General features: G+C 35.8%; 2 protein-coding genes and 1 long non-coding RNA gene across 5 annotated transcripts in view; 2 read left to right on the top strand and 1 right to left on the bottom strand.

Annotated features, from left to right (window-relative positions):
* Positions 1–18,412, top strand: part of timd4 (T cell immunoglobulin and mucin domain containing 4) — a 1,098,921-nt gene that overhangs the window by 310,894 nt on the left and 769,615 nt on the right. The window lies entirely within an intron of this gene.
* Positions 1–18,412, top strand: part of pfdn1 (prefoldin subunit 1) — a 45,215-nt gene that overhangs the window by 18,645 nt on the left and 8,158 nt on the right.
* LOC141380014 (uncharacterized) lies at positions 4,026–9,838 on the bottom strand. Of its 3 annotated transcripts, none has more exons than XR_015520453.1 (7): positions 9,790–9,838; positions 9,107–9,304; positions 8,478–8,511; positions 7,057–7,112; positions 6,816–6,963; positions 6,628–6,704; positions 4,981–5,306 (listed from the first exon to the last, which is right to left on the bottom strand). It is a non-coding gene; the product is annotated as an uncharacterized LOC141380014 (long non-coding RNA). The 3 variants fall into 3 exon arrangements; XR_015520452.1 differs by having other exon boundaries at positions 9,120–9,304; XR_015520451.1 differs by lacking the exon at positions 9,107–9,304 and having other exon boundaries at positions 4,026–5,306.

Raw genomic sequence — 18,412 nt, 5'->3', positions numbered from 1 at the left:
AGTGCACTTTCAGATTTAAACCTCAGCTGGATATTTTCATACACTTAGTGCTGTGTTACACACTGCATGGAAGATCATTTTCAAAAACCCATAATAGGGGCTCTTTATTTCAAACTGGTGTTTTGCCCCATAATTCACTGACAAGTTTTATATGTTATCTAAAGGCATCTTTGGCGCTGCTTCCAATCATCATGTAGTGCAACGCAAGGCTCAAGAATGAGTCCATCGTTCTACTTGACTAGAGATCAGATGTAGCTGCAAAGTGGCCACAGAAGTAGAAGTCAGCCACAGCCTTTAACAGAGCGGGGTCACGTGACACGTAGGGAAAGTCATTGAAAAAATTGTCCTTGAAAAGTTAGATTGATTATAGGTTCTGAATGTCATTTTCGATTACTTTCGATTAATCGCCCATCCCTAGGAGATTTCATTAAATAAATCTTCTTCAATCCAGTAGAATCTATTCCTTATGATGTGTGGAGGTTTTATACGCATACAGAGCACCCAGCAGTGGTTGATGACGGTTTCTTTTGACCTGGTGGACAGCAGTGACTTGAACAGTCTCTCCAGCAGCATAATAACCCTCAGAAGTGATGACTTCTTGGACGGGGTGTTCAGGTGTACATATAACTTTTTTGGTCTGGTTCTCAAAGCAGTACCTGGAGATATTGCTTGGTCCTTACATTGTCATTTTGACATACAGTTGAAGTCAGAATTATTAGCCCCCCATTGAATTATTATTATTTTATATATCCCAAATTATGTTTAACATAGCAGGGAAATTTTCACAGTATGTCTGATAATATTTTTTCTTCTGGAAAAAGTATTATTTGTTTTATTTCGACTAGATTAAAAGCAGTTTTTAATTTCTCAAAAAACATTTTAAGCTCAATATTATTAGCCCCTTTCAGCTATATATTTTTTGATACTCTACAGCAGGGGATCTCAAACATTTCAGTCCGCGACCCTTAAAATAACAACACCAGTGACTCGCAACCCCCTCTATGCTTGGAGGTGGTTATAAGCATACAAATATTGCGCACACAATGGTTCACACACACCAATAGGAACTATATAAACAAGCTTATTGAGGACACAAAAAAGTGCAACAGTCTATTTTTTATCATCGTTATTCAGTTGTTTAATCTAATATTAATCTAATGTTTATAGCACAAGACTATTACTGGTTTATATTGGAGACTTGGAGGCACTTGAAGATTGTCCTCCTTGTTTAGTCGTGGCCTTTATTTTTAATGAATGTGAGTGCCATAAAGGTGTCAAAGTTTAACATTGTACCCTAAAATCAATCTGCTGCAACTGAAAAAAAACAAACTGTTGCTGAATGAAAGGGAAACTGTTTACATGTTACAAATTACATGATCACATACATTTTTAAAAACAATTTAATTTGTGGAAAGGAGTTTGAATCTTGTGAAATTGTACAGGGGAGAAGCAAGTCAGTAGAGTTTATAGCTTAATATTTAGCAGTGTTTGCATGTGCTTTATGGCACAATTGATTCAAATAAATGTAAAATAACAAGTTGATTTAAAAAAGCACCTAAATAGTTTTGCAATTTGTGATTTATTTAATTTTTTTTCAGTTGAATAAAATAGTTTCCATTCATGTATTTCATCATTGAAGATAACTTAAAAATACTGTAAAAATCTCGTCTCGCTCTTGTTAAGCAGTCTCTTCTCGGGGAGTTAGCGTCTCGTCCCTCACCTTCAGGAGTACCCTAATCCATAGTTTCTTTCCCTCTAGTGTCAGTCTAGGGCACACATGTACGTTGATGTATGTCCAAGTCTGACTTACTCTGTTTGATACTTGCAGACTCATCTGAAATATGGGTCAGCAGCGTGATCAGTCGTGATACAGGACACTGAGCACTCATGAACTGATCTTTCACTAAAGAAAGGAAACTGTTGAGTAACGTGTTTATTTTTGTTTAAATGTTTATTTTTGTGTGCACAAAAAAGTTTCCAAAGTTTTGTAACTTTACAATTGAACCACTGATGTCACACGGACTGTTCTGAGGATTTTTTTTTAGCTGAATTTCCTGCGGCTCTTTTAATGCCTTGCAGATTAGATCTGAAATACCTTAAATTGTATTCCAAAAATCAACCAATCTCTCAGGGTTTTGGTGATTGATTAATGTCAGAGTTTAGGTGAACTATCGCTTTAAGGGCGCTGATATAATGAATGTGATTGTTAGCATCTGAAAGACAAGCCCTGAGTCACACAAATGCTTCAGAGGCCTCCTTGCTTTTTTAACGCCTATGTACAGTCAAACCACATAGCTGCCATTTTCCGCCTAGAACATACCGCATTTAGACCACACGGAGCGAATGAACTCATGGCTCCTTTGGCCTCTGTATTCACACAGTCTGGACGCAAGGCAATACATTACGAGGTAACATGATGTCGTCAGCATGTGAGCAGCACTTTGGCCCACTCATCACCCTCGTGATCCCCATACGTGACCGATGACTCCTGGGGTGACAATAACCCCACTGCTGGTGCCCAAATGAGCTCATAATTGGCCACGAATAAGGTGGGCTGTGTGACAGCGACAAGCGAGAGAAACCTGTTGACAGGCCTGTTATGGATCTGTCAGCTCCCTTTCAAAGAGTCTTAGCTGAGGTATTGTTTGCTGTATTTGCAGTGAAAGATTGGGATCTTGTTATTAATACTCTAGAGGCAGCGGGAGGGAGATGCTGCAGAATTAGGTGCATGGCTTGGGTGTCAGTGCATGGGGATTAATATCCTTACATGGGCCTTTCATGCCCACATCTTCTTTGAGACTTGATGGGTCTTCTCACAACCGCTGTCTTGCACCACTTCTGTACTCTTGGTCTTGGCCTATGAGGTTTAGGTAGGAACATTTTCAGTGGAGTGGCCACTTAAAGAATGTGGATTGACAATATTAAATATTGTTTAGTTTTTTTTATACAGTTTACTTTCAAAGGTTTAAGGGTCTTTTTACTGATCCTACTAAAATGTAGTCTGATGACACTGAGCAAAAAGATGTGTAGTGTTTTAAAATGTTTAATAAGAACTTTTTTGATCAAAATAATTATTTTAATCAAATTAGTTTTAAATGTTTGGGGTCTGTAAAATGTTTAATATTTTTTATTAACTTAATATTAAAAAACTAACAATATTAAAACAATATTAAATAATAATATTGTGATAATTATTTATTTCAATATTGTAAAAACCACTGCCAGTTCACCCTGCACCCAAGACTGGTTACTCACTGAAGTTAAGCAGGGATGAGCCTGGTCAGTCCCTGGATGGAAGACCACATGGGAAAACTAGGTTGCTGTTGGAAGTGGTGTAAGTGAGGCCAGCAGGGGGTGCTCAATCTGTGGTCTGTAGGAGTCCTAATGCCCCAGTAAAGTAAAGGGGACTCTATACTGTCAGTGAGCGCTGTCTTTCAGATGAGACACAGAACTGAGGTCTTGACTCTCTTTGGACAATAAAAATCCCATTGCACTTTTCACAAAAGAGTAGTGGTGTAAACCAGGTATCCTGGCCAATTTCCCTCCATCGGCCCTTACCCTTCATGGCCTCCCAATCCTCCCCACACTGTAAATTCTAACATGTTCAGTTTACTTAAAAAAAGTTTGGAAACCGATTGCCTTATTTTTGCAATATAAACTTACAAGGAAATCTTAAGTTAAGTTTAATTATTGCCTTGAAGTAAGAAAACTAAAACTTATAAAGTAAACTAACTGTTAAAAATTAAGTAAGTTTAATAGAAAATTCTAGTTAACATACTTGTCATTATTTAGTAATCTTACTTAGGGTTTTATAGTAAGATTACTTTAATAACTCTATTTAACTAATACTGTTCTACCATGTTCAGTTAACATCTTGAATGCTAGTAGTCTCAACATTGTTTTAATCCACCATTTTAAGTAATGTCAACTAAAGAAACTACGTGCAATCGGTTTCCACATTTTCTTCAATTAAACTGAACATAAAATATGTAGTTCAACCTACAAGTAATGACATTATACAGGACTTAAATGTAAACATTTTATTTGACAAAATTAGCAGAATTTCACAATACACTTGTGATATTTTAGTATCACAATACACTTGTACACAATACAGTTTTGTAAAAACCTGTTGTAAAGTGCTGTAATATACTGTAAACAGCAATACAGACAAAAAATATAATAAACATGTTCAACCCTAAAACACAAGTTTTCGAAAAGGTTTGAAAATCTATCAAAAAAACTTTAAATACTTGACACTTGGAAAAAAGATACTTGAATTAGTGTAATTAAACATGCCATTGCACCAGCACCTTAAACATGGCAGCATATAGACACTCACAGAGGAACAGATATTAAGCTTTAAAGCTAATTTGTTAGACTGTGTAGTTTAGATTTTCCTACAGAAAATATCACATTAGTGTGGTCAAAAGTATTGAGTTTGGTATCAATCAATACTGAAATATTAAAAATATCCATTTTCCACCAGCATTTGAGTGCTACTGAGCTCGTTCTTAAACACCATTGATTGGCCACTGTGTTCACATGCTCAACAGAAATGACTGTGATTGGCTGTGACTGTCATAGGTTTACCATTTTTCACTGAGTCCAAACAAAGTTACACAGACACTGAAGTGTTTCAAAGCCATGTCGATAGCTGATTTGTTTAGAAGCTAACATATAAGCTATCTGGTGATGAATCGACTGATCGACAGTGCTTTGAAGTTATCCAGTGTCTTTGTATCTTTGCACCTGGTGAACAGTGGTGAAGTGTGGTAAAAATAATGACCTTCAAAGCCAATCAGTCATATCTACTGAGCATGTGAACACAATGGCCAATCAGTTCTTGCAATGTTAGTGGGAAATGGATGGACTTTTTTTTTATTTATTTCAGTACCGATTGGTACCAAACTCAATACTTTTGACAACCCTATAAATCACAATACACTTTTTTGGTAAAAAAACACTTTGTAATTAAACATGCCATTATACCTGAACCTTTAAACATAAAGCACAGCAGTATATAGGCACTCGCCGAATAAAACACATTACGCTTCCCTCCCAGCAAAAGCAACACACGTTGAACAAATTCAAATACATTGCTCAAAGTCTTTGGGTAGTCCAAATTCAGTGTGTAAATCAAAGCAAAAAAAGAGACATACTACATGTGGCAAAGTCCATAACCACTTTTCCTTCCAGTATAAAGGCCCACATTGCATCCATAATGAGGTTCTTTAGACATCTTCACACACGACAGTCAGCAGGCCAACATCTTCTGCACTGAAGTCCGACTCTACAATTACATCCTATGAATAGAGAAAGAAAAATAAGTAAAGTTTGATATTCTAAATGGCACTAATAAAGCCTGTAGTGGCCAGGAGACCAAAAGCAGAGGTGAAAAAAATACAATTCCTTGTGCTTAATTTAGTAACACTTTAGTAGGAACCAATTACCCTATTAACTAGTTGCTTATTAGCATGACTATTTGTGTTTATAGTACATTTTACATTCAAATGCTTCTTATAAGAAGGCCTTGCTATGGTGCTCCTTCTTCAATGTAGACCAACACGATGGATTTGCCTGTACTGCTTCTACTAGGCTTGTCATGATAGTGAAATTTATTACCAATCCATATAGTAATTTTAAAAACATCCATTTCCTGCTAACATTTGAGCATTGTTGAGTGTCATTTCTGTTAAGCATTTGAACAGAATGGCAAAACAGTGCTGTTTAAAAATGTGCTCAAAAGTGCTTAAAATGTTAGCAGGAAATTTGCTGCTTAAAATTGCAGCAGAGATTGGTACTAAATTCCAGTATCTTGAACATGATACTATTCTAAAGGAACAATAATTTTTTTTAATTAAAGAAACACTGTAATGTAATAAAACAAACTGCAGTAAAAGTACTTTTAAAACATTTTCAAGAAATTAAATGCAAATGTGTGAGAGACCAATTGGTGCTACATATTCAATATAAATATTTTGTAGGGAAAACTTAATAAATTGGGAACCGATTCATGAATGCATTTGGTTTTGCTAGATTAAAGCAGTGAGTCAAGTTTGCATTATTTAGCACACTTTTTAAAAATGTATTAATAACTATTTTTTAATAAGAAAATTGATGTTTTAGTATGGCTTTTAGAACAAGGGTGCAGCCATCTACAATCCCACAGCAGGTGACTTCACAGGGTTGGTTATAATACGGAGCATCTTTGACTTTGTGGCTTTTAACACTATCTTTTTACATTTTAATCCAGCAGGTTCTTTCAACTGAAATTATATTTCTCTCAACATATTACATAGATATTACACTTATTAAGATTTTTTTTCAAGCTAATCTTCCTCCTTTTCAAAACAAGTGTGTTTAAAAATTAAAGAAATGCATTCATTACTTCACTGGCCTATGAAGCTAACTGACCCTGTGACGGCACAAGCTGCTGTATTTGCAACATAGCAATGCTCTTGCTCCAAAGGCCATAATATAACATCCCTCTTACTTTCAAATACTTACATTAAATGCATTTGTTTTTATTTTTATAAAATTGAAAATTTTTATTAATAAGTGAAGTAAACTGGAATGACTGCTTAATTTCCAGTCTAAGAAAGCAGAAACAATAATACTACTTACAAAACACATCCTGAAAATTTCTTTAGACTCATCCCTCTAAAGGACTGAAAGACCCCGGAGAACTGCTGCCAGATGACCTTGAAAAAGTAAAAACAGGTAGACATGCATTATAGCCCAATGAAAACATCAAATGCAATTTATTGCAATCAAATGCAAATTATGATTCAAAGATGATGTCACAAAAATACCTTTGAATTAACATGTTGAAAATTTCTTCTAGTTTTCTTCTGCAATTTTCTCCTGTTTTTTTTTTTTTATTTCAATCAAACGAGCAGTGTGTGTCCAATGCAGCGTAGAACTTGGATCTCACATTTCTTCCTGATATTCGATTGAATTCTGCAAAGATCCAATCAAAACATTATTAGTCATTAATAACATTCAAAAACACAAATTCACAAAATCACACAAAGTTTTGAAAAGAAAACAAACCTTCTGCAGCACTTGCATCAGCTGGTGTTTCCTCTATGACTTCCTTCTGGATGTCACTGTTGTGCACAAAAACGTAAAGTGTTATTGACATGGCTAAGCGAAATTCTAAAACAAAAAACAGAAATCAGAAACACATGCAATGATACAATGCAATGCCATTTAGCAACATATGTTACACTTTAACATGACATAGTTAAATGCTCTTGAATAATAAAAGCTGCCAAATACTCCCGGTGCCTGTCATCAAAAGCATGAGCTATACTTGTCACCAAACAGTAATAAACACAACCCCCGATTAAATATAATCATGGCATTGTTGCTGGTGTGCCTTATTTTTATGCGCATTAAAAGTGGAATAAATATTTGTCTCAATTGATATCTTTAAAAGGACACTGAACTTTCTGACTAGGGTTGCACGGTTTACCGGTACTATGGTAGTATCGTGATACTATGGCTCCAAGATACTGGCGGTGCCACTGTAGTTTGTAAACGGTAGTATTGTCATTAACAGTCTGCCTACAATACATAATGCTGCATGTGAAAAAGTCACTAAAATACTTACACGATTCAGCAACAATAGATCATTGTATTTTAATAGTCGATGGAGCCTTCTAAGGTTGTAAAACTGTAGAATTTGCGCCTTTTATAGTAGCCTATTGCATATTTTGTAATGGTTCATTTTGAATCGGAATTTGTTTATTTCTGTTCCTGTCAATAAGATATAATAGCTACAACAACCGTGACAATCTATTAAAAAGAATGACTCATAAAGTGAAATTTTGAATTACTTTGGATTCTTATCCGATAATAAGTGTGAAAAAAGTATGACAGATGAAAAACCCAAAATAGCAACAGGAAACAATTTTTGACCACTTCATATAGCCTAGGTTTGTTGGAAAAATGCTCTTTTCTTTATGTATCTTTATTTTAATGTATTTTTTTTTGCTGGAATGAATACATTTTAGGTGAAGAGATGTGCAAATACTTTTTTCAACAATAAGGGAATTATTTAAATTCAAGTAGGCCTATAATAACATATACAATATATTATTTCTGACATTTTTCTTTATTTCATGGATTTAAGATATGAATTACAGTATTGCAATACTACTTGGTATCACCATACTTCAGCTGGTATAGTATTGTAACATAAATTAATGGTATCACAACACAACAACCCTATTTCTAACTAGTCCTCAGATGATTATTCAAATGGACAAAATATTCGGACTATTCTTGATCATGCAGTTCTTTGCTGAGAATTTTGTTAAATGTACTTTTAATGCATCAAACGATTTAAAATTACCCTGACACTCAGTATGGAGACAAGGTAACGTTAATAGAACAATTCATGAATATGTTCTATGGCTTGTGCGGTATTGTTCCAAAAGTTTTCTTTGATGTGTAAGTGCAAAACTTACATTTCCACTGCATATCAGCTCACAAACTGGTAGTCTGAAATAAAAAATAAATAAAGGGTATAATGATATTACAAACCAAATATGCCACTCACAATACTCTAATGGTGTGCTACATTTTAAACAACCTTGTAATTGTTCAAATTTATTTGCCCTAAATTGTTAAAAATTAGTGAAACCTTCTTTAAAAATGCAAACTAACAGGTATGGCAAAGCCTGTTTCTTTACAGAAAGTTTGCTTATAACAAAGGCTTGTTGATGCCTTTGTGTGATATTGAGCAAACAAAGGGATGTTTCTGTGCTTGGTTGTACGAGTTATACCACTTCATCATTAACGTTATCCATCACACATATTCAGTCGCGTCTGGTCAGATTTATTTGTCATTACAGCAATACAAAACACTCAATAACGTAACGGCAACACTGGAATAAACCTTCAAAACGGCATAAAGAAAAGACAAATAGCATATAAAACAAATAAATGAGTTAATTAAATATCTCTCGCATTTTCATAAGTTTAACTTTAAGTTTCATAGGGATTGTTAGCATAAGCACACTTTAGCATCATGTGTAAATATGTATCTGCCTCATACAGTGACACGAATCGTAATCGCATCGAAATCCTAAATTACCTACGACACTCACGGGTCCATTTTGAGCTGAAACTGCTTTATAATGTTCTAAAAGCCTCGGCGGGTTAAAACTGCTGCTGCCCCGGCGATCATGGAGAAAAAAACGACTGGTCTGGTCATGAGCCGCTCGCTGACGCCGGACCGAATCACAGCTGATCTCCTCACCTGCTTCCTGCAGGTGATCTCATAAAAGTAAATCTTAAAAAAAAAACACGCATATTTTCGTCACAACAAGCGCCACTAAAGTTCAGCGATAACTAACGTTACTGTATTTGTAATGCGGATAAATAGGTTTCGTTTTCTTTTTTAAAAATGTAGACCTACAGCTGTGTGTTAACTTTACATCTATTTGAACGGATCATTGCGCGCGCTCTTGCTCTCTCAGTGCATCATTTAAAATGGCGCGGCCCGCTCTTTTAGAGCATAACGCCCACTTTACAAATTACTACTAACTTTACAAATTATTAATAGTTATTAAAAAGGACTAAGCAGCTAAAAATAGCTTATCTAGTAAAGTAGACAGTATTGCAAATAACGTGCAGTGGTCAAAACGTTTAGTCACAACATCATGGGCTATTAATTAGTTCACAAAACAGCAAACAATTTCACAAAGTGCAGGAAATAAACAGATTACTGATACTATACAAATAAAATCAAAGTAGTAATTAAAACGAAAAGTTTACCTTGATTTACAGCAGTACATCTTCTCAATATGAACTCCTGTCCTTCAATGGCGGTGCTGGGTGGCGGTTGGTTGTGACTTGGGATGGGGGATGGGAAATCACCACCCAGTACGCATGCGTAACAGCATGGCTTAGCCCTTATAAGCAATTTTACTCAAATTACATTAGTTATGGGAACTTTATACCTTACTATGTCAGCAACACTAATGCATTTCTAGTAAACTCAACAATTAGCTTAAAATTAAGTAAACACACTAGAATTTTGACAGTAAGGAATACTATTCGCATTTACAGTGCATCCACAGAATTGGCTCTATCTCTGTCATTCCACTTCACCTAAGGCTGGTGTGTGGTGAGCGCAGTGCACTGGCGCCGTTGTCCTGTGGCTGCCGTCACATCATGTAAGTAGATGCTGCACACTGGTGGTGGTGGTGGTGGTGTGGAGAGCCACCCCCCACCCCAAAAATAAATACACATTAAATGACAATATGTTAAAGGATAAAATTAGTAAAATGCAGTTTATTCCAGTGCTGTTAAAGATGATTTTTTTCGCATCATTACTCATGTTAGTCTTCAGTGAAATCATTGTAATTTGTTGATTTGCTGTTTAAGAATTATCTTTATTTTTGTTTTCAATACAGGAGTGCTATTTTTGTTTCTAGAAAATAATAGTTATTTTCAGACTATTTCAGTGAAACTTTATACTCTAAATAAAGAGTACACCTTAGTTTAAATATCAATTAATTACTGGCTTATTACCTATTCAAAAGATATTGGCTGTTTAATAGTACTTCTAAACTATGATCTTAGTCTTCAACCCTAATCCTACCCACACTAAACCCTAAACTACCTTACTAACTAATAATAAGCAGCAAATTAAGCAGTTCATTTATAGTTTTATTAATAGTGAGAATTTAAGGGTGGATCGGTGGCACTGTGGGTAGCGTTGTCACCTCACAGCAAGAATGACGCTGGTATGAGTACCAGCTGAGTTAGTTGGCATTTCTATGTGGAGTTTGCATGTTCTCCCTGTGTTGGTGTGGGTTTCCTCCGAGTGCTCCGGTTTCCCCCACAAGTCTAAAGACATGCGTGTTAAGTGAATTGGATAAGCTAAATTGCCCCTATGTATGTGTTTATATCCTGGTCCTCCAGGTTAGGGGTTGAGCATTGGGCTAATGACCCACCTCATAAAAATGAGATGTATTATAGATGTATCGCATGGTGTGGCTAAATATCAACTGCGATATAAACAGCCCTGGGAGTAGGTAAGTAATAGTGAGAATTTTACCTTAAAGTGTGGCTAAATAATGGAACCACAACTGTAATGCGTTTTTGAACTGTAAAAAATATGACAAAAATATTAGCAAATTTACACAATAGAGGAGGTTTTACTTTTTTTTTTTTTATTGTAACTAGAAACAATGCCACCAAACATTATGGCATGATTTGTAGTTTTCAGCATCCTCGTGTTAAGTTTTACACTTTCACAAGTCATTTTGGCACTTTCGATAAAACCACATCTGTGCAGCCATTTAGATTACCTAACATTACATAATATCAGGTCAACTGACCTGAAACTCACAGTGGTCATATATTGGCCGCTATTGGTTGCTTGTTGATAATGTGAAATTATGTTAGGCCCGTAACCGTGGAGCTGTGTAAACATCAAATGAAACAGATTTATATTGGACTATAAAAGACTAAAGAGAGAAAGGGGACTTTGCCTTGTCATTCCATCCATTGTTCTGAAGCATTAGTGTAATTATCAAAATTAACACAACTGAAAACAGTTCGTCTTTGTGCTATTTAATTTCCTGTTTCAGTTGTGGGTCTGATAATACAAGCTGAACAGGGATATTTTTTTTTCAATTAAATGATTTCATTTTACTCAAACACTAAAAAAACATTGCTGCCTTAAATTGTTTAGTTATATTAAATTAAATGTTCTAGTCATCTCAACTTAAATTAGTAAAATTGACTAAAATATTAAGTGAAACCTAAGTTAAACAAAAAACATAGTGAATAACTTATCAAAATAAGTTAATGTAAAAAATAATTATGAATGACTTTTTGTCATATTTTTTACAGTGAATATTTAATATTTATTTATAAGATAATTTTACTTAATAGAAGCATGTTATGTGAACTAAACATTTTAACAGAATCAGAAAGAGCTTTATTGCCAGGTAATGTTCACACATACAAGGAATTTGTTTTCAGAGCTTCCACAGTGCAACAGAATTACAGAGACAGGACAAAAAAAAAACAGATAATAAATATATTTTAAAAATAGAAGCAAGTAGTGAATGCAAATATACAAATTGACAAGTGTATACAGCTATATTACTGTATACAATGTTATATGTGCAAATTGGCATGTAAAGTGTGTTTTAAATAAGTGTATAAAAAGTGTATAGCAAGTAGTGATGCTGGTTCCACAATTATTATCATCAAGTGTTCATGAGATGGATTGCCTGACGCCCTATTCACACGGGGCTTCAGCGTCAACGCTTGACAGAGGGCGTGTCTGAAGTTGGAGCTGAAACGATCGTCATAGCGTCAGCCAATGAAATTCAGTCAGCAATAGGCCACTGTCTGAGCTGGTGTATTTGCATACAGCGATCTGATTGGCTGACGCTTCCGTCGGCGCTTGAAAAGTTGAGCTGGTCCCAACTTCTGCAGCGAGGAACGCTTCTGAAGCGGCACCGACGGATCCACAATGCAGTTCGGCAACGCCTGACGTCACCCATTCAAAGTGAATGGGAAGCGTTGACGCTGACGCCCCGTGTGAATAGGGCGTGAGGGAAGAAACTGTTTCTGTTTCGGGCTGTTCTGGTCCGCAGTGCTCTGTAGCGTCGACCAGAAGGTAACAGTTCAAAGAGGCAGTGTGCTGAGTGTGAGCAGTCCAGGGTGATTTTGGCAGCCCTACTGCTCGCTCTGGATAAGTAGATTTCTTGGAGGGTAGGGAGGGTTGTACCAGTGATTCGCTCAGCAGTAGTCTTTGGAGGTCGTATTTAAAAGCTCAGCTAATCCAACAAGTTATTGATGTGCAAATGACTGATTTGATGATGGAGGTGTAGAACTGTTTCAGCAGCTCCTTTGGGAGGTTGAACTTCCTCAGCTGATGAAGAAAGTGTAGCCTTTGTTGAGCTTTTTTGACAATGTAGTCAATGTGAGTGTCCCTCTTCAGGTCCTGAGAGATGATTGTGCCCAGGGACCTGAATGACTCCTGCTGCCACAAGGCTGGTGCTCAGTCGGGGGAGAGCAGGGGGGTTCTTTTATTATGTTGTGGTAAACATAAACTGATTGAGTTGGAAACCATTTCTAGTTTTCAGCACGTTTTACGTCAAACTGTACATGTAGAATATTTGTTGACATTCTGGGTCTTTAATTTTGTGTTTTGTTGTGATTTACTAAGGTTTCCTGTTATGTGGAAATTGGCAGGGTTAGCATTTGTAGTAAATAGTTAAGTCTGAGGTTTGTTTAAAAATAAGCTGCAGAAAACATTAAAGACTGGATATATTGCACTTTGATTATGCAATTGTATTAAAATGAGCCTTTTTGACTGCTAACTAACTATTGCTAACTAACTCTTAAAGGGTTTGTTCACCAAAAAAAAAAAAAAAAAAATCTGTTATCCTCAACATTGTGATTAGAGTTGTGTCAACAATGAGTGTTAATTATGGACGCCTGTGTGCTGCTTGCCACACACACTGTAAAAAGCAATTAGTGTACTTGGTTTAATTGAGTGAACTCATTGGCTTAAAATGATTAAGCAAATGAACTGTTCATAATTATAAAAAAGTAAGTGAGCTTAACAGTTAAATGAAAGCTAACTTGAGTTAAAACGAAATACTTAAATTATTTAACAAGGTATCTGCGGTGTCTTTAAAAATGTCTTAAATTTCAGAAACAAAATTTTAGGCCTTAAAAAGTCTTAAATTCACAGAAATATTGTGTTGTAGCTCTTTAATCATTTTAAACAGGTTTTAATTTTAAAAGTTACCCAATCGGGCCAACACCCATCCAATCACCAACAATCTATCTAAATATTTATATAGAGCTGTTATACATTTTACAGCAATCTTTTACAATTAAATTCCCTAATCAGAAAAAAAAAACTAAAAACAATTACACAATTGCTCAGGATAATAACAGCAATTTTTCCCTTTACATAACCTTTCATTCACAGAAAAACTATTTACAGAGTGTGGGTGAGAGGATAAAATATTTATAAATAAACATAAGGTTTTATAACAGAAACACATTAGGTTGAATAGGAGTTATACTCAATTCATTTGAACCAAAAGCAAACAACTATATAGTTTTGATTATTTGTGTATTTTTTTTATATATATATATATAATTAATATACTTTTAACAATGTTAAACCTGTCATTGAAAAAAGACTATACAACTAGTTTTTTTTGTTTTGACACATTAAATTATGTTCTTAATTAATAACTACATTTTGGTTTGTTTTTCCAATTCCAATTTTCCAACCGGGCCATTACAAAAAATCCTTAGGGCCCGGCGCAGTGTGGCGCAAGGCGTGGCGCAGTAGTCTTTTGGTAGTTTCAGCTTGGTGCAAGAGTCGTTTTGAGGCGTTGCGCTATGCTGTTTAAATAGCAAATGCATTAGCGCTCATTTTTGCGCCCATAGGCGTTCTGGTCTAAAAAGGAAGGCGTTCTGAGGCGTACCGCTGGTGCGTTGCTATTTTGAGAATCTATAATAGATTTTTCATTAGACCAAAACTAACCCGGTCTAAACTCCGGCGCAGAGTTGCTCCTCGCTTACGCACTGCTTAATACGCACAAGAGAGCAATAGGCAAGTATCTTTACATATGAAAAAATGTAAATATTAAGGATATATATAGTATATAATAAGAATAGATATAGGATATATATATAAAGGATTAAAATATTACAAAACATATTATTTTCTAGCCTACATAAATATGAAAAATCACTGCTTTTATGTCTTCTTCATCTCAGGAGGCTTTTTCAGTTCATTCATAACAATTTGCTTTTGTAGAATGTTATTATTATTAGCAGTATTATTTATTATATCCATATTTATATTTGTTTTATTAAAAACAAGCTTTGATTTGCCCACATTTCAGGTTTTAGACCATCATTTGTAAGTCGCTTTGGATAAAAGCGTCTGCTAAATGACTAAATGTAAATGTAAATATGGGGCACAGCATGTGTTTTAGGATATAGCTCAGGTTTTTGAGCACATTTTGTTATTATTATTCATTTGTTCGTTTGCTGGAAACTAGAACTGAATTTAGAAATAGTTTTGAAACGAATATTTGCGCTTAACAAACAAAAGTATTTATTTATAGACTAATTGATGTCTGTGCGTAAAGGTTTCCCTATCCAAAAGCGAAAGTGAAAGTGATCCATTATCTCTCATTCTCACAGAGTAGATGCTCTGTTTAACAGTTTTCTGTTAAAAAACTGTTAACTGTTAACTGTTTGCTTGTGAAATGCTCATTTGTTCCACGTAGACTTACTTTGCGTCCTGTAAATAGCGAATGCGCTCTTGGCGCGACGCAGCTGACTCTTAAAGGGAATGGGAGATGAGACTCTAATTGGTTTATTCTCAAAACACACCTATAACTCATTAAGAAAATAAACTCAACCCTTTTAGACCATGCGCCACGGCGCAAAGCAGATTTCCCGTCCTTAAATTAGCAAAAACGCGTCCTGACACGCCCTGAAAGCGTTTGCGCCCTGCGTTTTGTGCTCTGCACATGGACCGTCAAAAAAGAGCCCTTAGTGTTTAGCCCTGCATAAGTCTAAAATCTCATTGATAATGCTCTTAAAAGGGTCTTTAAAAGTCTTACATTTGGCTTGATGAAGCCTGTAGAAACCCTGTAAGAAGTCAAATCAACTTGTAATTTTAAAGCAGTGTTTTTTTTTGTTTTTTTTGTATTGTAAGAAGTACTCACTTTTAGTGAACATGTTGTAATATAAATTAAAACTAAGTTATTCTTCTAACCTTAAAAAAATGAGTTAGTTTACTAAGATGTTTTTAGGTAATAAGTTTCCACAAATGTTTTGAGAAATCTTAGATCTTAGCTTTTACACTGGAAGGCTCATATCCCTGCAGCTCAAAGCCAGTTCTGCTTTCACTTCAGAAAGAGGCCTTTCACTCAGAGGCATCTTCCACCTCTGTTTCTCTAGAATTATTTTGCTGCTGCAACATTCCTTTGGCAGTTGTTTACGTAGGTCTACTTTGCAAGAACTGAGTTTTGGCACATGATGATCTACCGGTCTTCTTCGCCACTCATCCGTTCTGTTGGCCTTCGCAGCAGGTCAACTCTTTTCAGAAGCGTCACCTCTGCCTCTTGTAGTGGAGCCGGCAACAACAAAGGGCTCTTTTACGGCGGTGTCTGCGCAGACTATCTGCCCTGTCATCTGTGCTCTGACAGAAGTCATTCTGGGCGGCCCTCACACCCATGAGAGGATCCATTCAGGCCACAACAATGAAAGCTTCTGCAGCCTGATTAAGGCCGAAGTGCAGAAGAGAGAACCACAAGACCTCCCTTTGTGCCTTCTTCCGCATTGTTCTGGGAAGGTCAGTCTTCTGAGGTATCATTATCTGCATGGAGAGTTAGTGTTTCCATAACACAGTGTGCTTGGGTAATGGGGAATCCCCCATTAGTGGTTGGGTTCATACCTTTGATGATAACCGGTTTGGTGCAGCGGTTGGTCTTGTGTTATTTTGTCACAATGATTGACATTTAATTATTTTATATGACCTTTTCCATCGTTAGGGTGCTTAGAGCTTACAAGCTAAATTGACAATGCTTTTCATGTGTGTGCAGTGTGTGTCATATTCTGCTTTATTTATTGTTTTAAAAACAACAACAAGGAAAAAATACAAATATCTGACAGTTACAATTGTTTTAGTGGCATTAGGCAAATGTAATAAAAAGTAATTTAATAAATGAGCTGAAATAAAGTTAGAAACAGATTTTGTTTCAGCTAGTAGCAACTACTACAAACAAAACTTGTGTATATAACTTCATTCATTAATTTTACTTTTCGGCTTAGTCCCTTTATTCATCAGGGGTCGCCACAGCGGAATGAACCGCCAACTTATCCAGCATATGTTTTACGTAGTGGCTGCCCTTCCAGCTTTAACCCAGTACTGGGAAACACCCATACACTCTTGCATTCACAACCCCACATTTACACTTCGGCCAATTTAGCTTATTCAATTCACCTATAGCACATCATCACCTTAGAATTATAAGGTTCTATCTGACATTTTTGTCACAATTGAGTTATTGACATATTCTTTTTAAATTACAACTTGTTTACATTATGGGATGTTTTTTTATAAGTTGTTTACATTTGAAGACTTTTTATTTAAAAAACAAATGTTACACACTAACTGTTTGCTATGGAATGCAAACATTTTGAAGCTCATTATGTCAAAATCATTTAGAACGCAGATAGAACCTTATAATAGACATAACAAACTGGAGCACCTGGAGGAAACTCACGCAAACACAGGGAGAACATGCAAACTCCACATAGAAATGCTAACTGGCCCAGCCTGGGCTCAAACCAGAGACCTTGCTGTGAGGCGACATTGCAACCCACTGCGCCATTGTGTCACCTGTGTACAATTTATATGTTTTTAGGATATGTGTACAAACTATTTATTTTAAATGAGTTGGAACAACACATTTCTTAAGTTTTTTTGGGACAACTTAATTGTTTTATGTTCAATCAACTTTGTTTAAAGGATTACGTGAACTTAATCAAACTGTGTGAAAGCCAGCTTTTTTATAGTGTAGATGTGTAATTTATCATTTATGTATAATTTACCTAAAACTACGAGAGGGGTCTGGATGCAGACTCGGTGCAGTGCAATCTGAGCTGCATCCAATGCTTTTTAATGCGCTCACCTAACCCTACACGTCACAGTGACATCACTCACTCCATTGAGTGCATTGTGTCAGACATTGCATCGCTGAGTGATGCAATCTCAGCTTGCATCATAAAGGCTGCATCTAGATACTATTGAAAACTACTAGTTTCATTTGTACCTTAAATACACTGATGACCACCGCAGTACAGGTGTTTAAACACTAATGGCTCTATTTTAACATTCTAGGCGCAAAATCCTAAGTGCATGACGCAAAAGCATTAAGGGTGTGTCCGAATCTTTTCGAATAACTTTTGGTATTTTAAGGACAAAAAAATATGCTCAGGTCATGATGGTCTAACAGTGTTGTGCTTATTCTCCTTATGAGTTATTATGAGTGTGTTTTGAGCATAACGTGCATTAAACCAATCAAAGAATCTCACATTCTCTTTAAGAGTCAGTGGTGTTGCGCTATGGTGCATTTGCTGTTTACATGGTGGACTTTGTAAGTGGAAAAACTAAACCCTTCGCTAGTGAGAAAACAGTTAAACACCATCTGCAGCACGAGGATAAAGAATGAGCCTCTTCCATCCTGCCTCTTTGCTTTCTATTTCTCTTTACTTTTACTCTTAACTCCTTTCGTGGATACGAAACAATGTTGTACGCACTCTACTGAAGTCATCCATTTGCCTACATATTTAATTTAGTTTGTTAAGTGCAAAGATTTGTTTAAAG

Source organism: Danio rerio, chromosome 21, assembly GCF_052040795.2.
Source record: "Danio rerio strain M-AB ecotype USA chromosome 21, GRCz13ab, whole genome shotgun sequence".
NCBI lineage: Eukaryota > Metazoa > Chordata > Actinopteri > Cypriniformes > Danionidae > Danio > Danio rerio.
This window is presented reverse-complemented; position numbering and strand designations above follow the sequence as displayed.